The 6510-nt window shown below is 43.5% G+C and overlaps 1 pseudogene; it reads left to right on the top strand.

Annotated features, from left to right (window-relative positions):
* Positions 1-397: 397 nt before the first annotated feature.
* Positions 398-3161, top strand: LOC132115607 (uncharacterized; annotated as a pseudogene).
* Positions 3162-6510: the final 3349 nt, after the last annotated feature.

The raw sequence follows: 6510 nt of genomic DNA, 5'->3' as shown, positions 1-6510 counted from the left end.
GAGCCTGAGAGGGGGGGGGAATGAGCACCCCAGCCGGACAGACACAAGTTTAACGAACAACAGCAATGGACAAACGTTGACGAGAAGAGAGTGTTTTTGTGGAAAGATCTTCAAAAATGAGAGAGGCCTAAAGATCCATCTAACAAAGATGAAATGTAAGGAGAGACTACAACCATCACAATGCTCAGGAATAGTGTCTGGTGAGACAGAGGAGGAGCAGGGCCCAGAAGCACCTCACACAGCCCAGAGCCTCCAAGTGGTGCCGTCAGTCCCTCCAAGCAGGCCATCAGAGAAGAGAAGGATCAAGTGGCCTCAAGCCTCTAAAACATCAGAGTGGCAGAAGTTCGTCGAAGATGTGGATGCAGTGCTAGAAACAACGGCCAAAGGGGATGTGGAGAGGAGATTGCAGGCTATGACCACTATTATAGTGAGTATGGCCGCGGAAAGGTTTGGAGTTGAGTAAGAAAGAGGGGCTAGGCAGCCCTATAGCATGAACCAGCAGGCGGTTAGAATCCACAACATCAGGACAGAGCTGAAAGCCTTGACCAAACAGTACAAGGTGGCAAGACAAGAGGAGCGGGCGCCATTGGCAGAGCTTCGTACTTTGCTCAGGAAGAGACTTCTTACCCTGCGCAGGGTGGAATACCACAGGAGGCTGCGCAGAGAAAGAGCTCAGAAATGCACTGCCTTCATCAGCAACCCATTTGGGTTCACCAAACAGCTCCTTGGACAGAGACGCAGCGGACGCTTAGCCTGTGCACAGGAGGATGTCGAGCAACACCTTCAAAACACTTTCAGAGACCCCACCAGAGACCAGGACCTAGGACAGTGTGATACTGTGTTAAGACCACCCGGCTTTGGAGGATCCTAAAGGTCATCTGGAGAAGGGGGAAAGCAGCGCAGCAGTGGCGGTTTGCTGAGGGTGTGTGGATCCCTAAAGAGGAGGACGCCAAAGAGATCAGCCAGTTCAGAATCATCTCACTACTCAGTGTTGAGGGGAAGATCTTCTTCAGCATTGTGGCTAGGAGGCTGGCTGACTTCTTCCTTAAGAACGGGTACATTGACACCTCAGTGCAGAAAGGCAGCATTTCTGGTGTACCGGGGTGTTTAGAACACACAGGCGTGGTCACGCAGCTCCTTAGAGAAGCAAGGGAGAACAAGGGAGATCTGGTGGTCCTCTGGTTAGATCTGGCCAATGCCTATGGCTCTATGCCCCACAAGTTGGTGTGGGAAACACTGGAGTGGCAACATGTTCCAGCTACAGTCAGAGACCTCATTCTGGATTATTACAGCGAGTTCAGTCCGAGAGTCTCAGCAGGGTCAGCAACATCGGAGTGGCACAGATTGGAGGTTGGAAATATCACAGCCTGCACCATCTCCGTGATCCTGTTCGCACTAGCAATGAACATGTTGGAAAATCTGCTGAACCAGAGTGTAGAGGCCCCAAGTCCAGGTCCGGGATCCGCCAACCACCAATCCGTGCGTTCATGGAGGACCTGACAGTAACCACCGAGTCAGTGCCCTGAGCCAGATGGATCTTGAGAGGACTAGAGAGGCTGTTGGGATGGGCCAGGATGTATTTTAAGCCAGCAAAGTCAAGATCCTTGGTCCTGAAGAAGGGTAAAGTGGTCGACAAGTTCCGGTTTTTGATCTCAGGAACACCGATGCCTACCATCTCCGAGAAGCCTGTGAAAAGCCTAGGGAGGTACTTTGACAGCAGCCTCAGGGACACAGCTTCAATAAAGAACACCTGTGAAGAGTTGGAGAAATGGCTGAAGAGCTTCGACAAAACAGGCCTACCCGGCAAATTCAAGGCGTGGATCTACCAGCACGGGATTCTGCCGAGGATACTGTGGCCACTGCTTCTATATGAATTCCCGATCTCCACCATTACAGACCTGGAGAGGAGAGTCAGCCGCTATCTGAGGAGATGGTTGGGTCTACCGCGGAGCTTAAGCAGCATCGCACTCTATGGAAACAGCTGCAAACTAACACTACCTCTGAAATCTATCGAGGAGGAGTTTAAAGTTTTGCGTGCAAGAGAGGTGCTGCAGTTCCGGGAATCAGCAGACCCAAAAGTCTCTGGGGCAGGGGTGGTAGTTAAGACTTGCAGGAAGTGGAGAGCAGAGGTGGCAGTGGAGCAGGCATAGTCCCGTTTGCGCCATGGAGTCCTAGTGGAAACTGTGGCCAGAGGAAGGGCTGGACTAGGAGCCGTTGCAGCCCCCCGTTATGACAAAGCGCGGGAAAAGGAGCGGCGGCAACTGGTTCAGAAGGAAGTCAGAACAGCTGTGGAGGAGGAGAGGACCAGCAGAGCGGTGAGGATGAGACTGCAAGGTGCATGGACTAGATGGGAGCAAGTTGTGGAGAGGAAGATCTCCTGGGCTGACCTGTGGAGGACAGAACCACACTGCATCAAGTTCCTGGTCCAGGTGGTCTATGATGTTCTTCCCAGCCTGTCTAACCTGCTCTGCTGGGGCTTGGCCGAATCACCAGCATGCCCTCTCTGCCAGAAGAACAAGGGGACCCTTGAGCACGTATTGAGTTGTTGCCCAAAAGCTCTGAGGGAAGGCCGATACCGCTGGCATCATGATCAGGTGCTCAAGACTATCGCAGAGAGCATCTCTAGAGCTGTTTCCATCTGCCAAAAGTCCAGACCTAGGAAGCAAACCATCAGCTTCATTAGAGCCGGAGAAAAGCCAGGTACAAAGAAAGGAACAGCAGTGCTTCTCCAAACTGCACAGGACTGGCAGCTGTCAGTAGACCTGGGCAAGCAGCTCAAGTTCCCCCAGCATGTAGTCAAGACCTCACTCAGACCTCACATCATCCTGGTTTCTGAGGCAACAAAAAATTTTGTCATGCTGGAGCTCACCGTGCCATGGGAGGAGCGAATGGAGGAGGCCTTTGAGCGGAAAAAGGGGAAATATCAGGACTTAGTCAGAGACTGCCACAAACAAGGCTGGAAGGCAAGGTGCTTGCCTGTAGAGGTAGGGTGCAGAGGCTTTGCTGGACAGTCCCTTTGCAGGGCATATACTGCACTCGGCATCACAGGCGAAAGGAGGAGAAGAACCATCTGTAACAGCACAGAGGCAGCGGAGAAAGCTTCTAGGTGGCTCTGGATTAATAGAGCGGAACCGTGGTTGAGCTGCCAGGGCACAAGCTGAGGCTTGATCAAGCTCGGTCGCCTGAGTGAGGGTGTCTGATGTTCGAGAGACCCGAAACACCCGATGACCTCAGGATACATCACTGATGATGTGCCCTGGTGCATCAGAAGATGTATCAGTACAACTGAACGTGAAAGCCTCTACACACATTTCACGTGTTTACCCATAGCATGCTTCCCTCTTCTGATTCCCCACTACAACAAACATACAACAATTGTTCCTACTGTCACAAGTAGAGCATAAAAATACAGATAGATACAGCTTAAATATAAAATACACCTATAACAAAAATCTGTTCACTTGTTATTACTTGCACTACTGTCTGTTCATTCATAATACTGAATAATACGTTTTCACACTGGAGTATTTTTCTATGCACTTTTTTACTTTCTTTTTTTTTTTCTTTATTTATTTCAAGGATAGCCCCTTGAGATGTGCCATCTCATTTTCGAGGGGGTCCTAACAATAATGATAAACAATACAAAATAATAATAAAGAGTAAGTATTAAAGATAATTCCAAACTCATAAACACAAAGACACACACTCATTCACATACCCACGCACACTCCAACAATGCTCCCCGAAACTAGCACCTCCCAGCCCCCAGCCAGTATTTCACAAACTTTGCACAGATATGGTATGATAAAAAAATATAATAAAAATACTGAGATACAAAAACACAAAATAAAATAAAATAAATCTCTCTGCGAAAAATAGAAATTGACATTTGCACACATAAGCATACTATACACCCCTTATGAATACAGCAGCTTGCATGCACAGGTAAAATATGCAATACATATTTATACAAAAATACACACATATATACAATACACTGGACCGTGAGTAATATGAGTCTTAAAACAGTTCAGAAACAAGAACAGGGTGTTTGAAAATGGGTAATTAAAGATGATTTGAAAATATGAAAAGAAGTAATCGACCTAAGAGAGGAAGGAAGATTATTCCAATCTGATGGAGCTTTGAATTTAAAAGCACGACGACCAATTTCTTTACTGATTCTAGGAGTAACTAGAAACAGTTGACCCATGTGCCTGAGGCTGTATTGAGAGCTGAGAGGGATTAAATGGTCTTTCAGATATGATGGGAAATTAAAATAGAAACATTTGAAAATGAGTGTTAACCAGTGGTGTTGCCTTCTGTACTTCGGTGCAGGCCAGTTCAAGGACTCATACATTAAACAGTGATGGGTTCTATAAGGACACCTGAGCACAAATCTACATAGACTATTATATAATACGTTAAGAGGACTGAGATTAGTTTCAGAGGTGTTACCATAGATCACGTCAGCATAGTCCAATATTGGGAATATTAGTTGTGTTATAATTCTTTTCCGAACTTCTTGTGAAAAACAATCAGCCGAACGATAAAGTGATTTCAGACAACCAGATATTTTCTTAGTGATCGTATTAATATGATATTTAAAGGAAAGCCGGGAATCAAGCCAGAGGCCTAGATATTTAAGTTCTTCAATTTTGTCTATAGTTGTTCCATCAAGAAGGGTAATAGACCAGTTAGTTAACAACGAAGGATCAGGTCGAGTGCAAAACAACATGTTATATGATTTTCTCTTATTCAGGAGAAGCTTGTTTGACAAAAAACATCTTTGATCCAAATTGAAATCAAATTGTAAAGAGTTTTGAATTTGTGAGATGTCAGAACTGGAAAAGTATAATACAGTGTCATCCGCATATAAATGAATTTGGCAGTCAGAACAGATTTGAGAAAGATCATTAATGAAGATTGAGAACAAAAGCGGACCTAAGAATGAGCCCTGAGGAACACCTTTATCAATGATCTTGAAATCTGATTGACTTCCCAGGATGGAGACACACTGACTCCTATTATGAAAAAATGAGTTAAAAAATAATAGAGAGTTGGAGGAAAAACCAATATCATACATTTTATCTAAAGGAAGATAGTGATCAACCATATCAAATGCTTTTGAAAAATCTATAAAAATAGCACCCGTAAGCATATTGCTGTCAGCTGCGGACAGTATGGTCATTAGTAAATTTTAAAAGAGCGGTAGTAGTTGAATGGCAGGGTCGAAAGCCTGATTGGTGTGGAGATAATATATTATGATCTATAAGATATGTAGATAATTGATTAAATATTAGTTTTTTGAATATTTTTGCTATACTATTGATAATAGAAATTGGTCTATAATTATTAGTATCTGATGTGTCTCCTCCTTTATGAAGAGGGATTAGTCTAGCACTTTTCCATGATTTGGGTGTTTCACAGGTTGCGAAGGATAAATTAAATAAGTCAGCCAATGGAAATGACAAAACATGAGAGGCAAGTTTAAAGAACTTAAGTTCCAGACCATCTGGACCAGCACTGCATCCAGAGTTTAGACTATCAATAATCCGCTGAACATCGACTGGAAAGATCGTTTTAAAACAAAATGAGCCGCCACACCTATTCTGAGTCGATTTAAGACCAACGCTCGTGTAGCCAGACAGAGAACTGCCAATGGTACAAAAGTGCTGGCTGAATGCCTCTGCAATTAATAAGGGTTCACTCACAGTTTGATTATTTATTCTAATATGCATAGCAGAGCTTTTTGTGGATTTTTTGGTAATATCATTAATTCTCTTCCAAAATTTCTTCGGGTTCTTAAAATCAGTTAATAGGTGATCCTTATAGTAATTTGCTTTAGCATTTCTTGTCTTGGTTTTACATTTGTTCCTCAACTCCTTATATGCATTCCAATCATTAGAGTCCTTTGTGTTGCGGTATTGTTTCCAGGCCTTGTCCCTTTGTTTGAATAAATATATGAGATCACCCTTGATCCAAGGTAAATGTTGACCCTTGACCTTAATTGATATACAAGGAGCATGCTTGTTGTTAATCTCGAAAAACTCGTAATAAAAAAAACTCCAAGCATCTTCCACAAATGGAATTAATTGAAATCTCTCCCAGTTTATGTTTAATATATCCTGTATGAAAAGTACAGGATTAATTTTATTGAATTGTCTTACTTTAATCAATTTAGGAGGAAGACGAGGTACTTTGATTTTCCAAAAACAAAAAACCATAGAGTGGTCACTAAAAGAATCAGGTAGAACCCCAGATTGTAAAATTCTGTCAGGATGGGAGACTAAAATCCAGTCAAGCAAAGATGAGGAACTAGGACAGACTCTAGTAGGTTCAGTTATGAGTTGAACTGTCAATTGCACTAGTTTAAATGATGTTCATATGTTCATAGTTTCTGCATATAGTGTACATACACTTATTACATAATCCATCGGTATAGTATGTTCATAGTACACCTATCTTTATATCATGCTGATAGTATTTAAAAATCTGTAAATTATGTCCATA

The sequence above is a fragment of the Carassius carassius genome, chromosome 35 (assembly GCF_963082965.1).
Source record: "Carassius carassius chromosome 35, fCarCar2.1, whole genome shotgun sequence".
Taxonomy (NCBI): Eukaryota; Metazoa; Chordata; class Actinopteri; order Cypriniformes; family Cyprinidae; genus Carassius; species Carassius carassius.
This window is presented reverse-complemented; position numbering and strand designations above follow the sequence as displayed.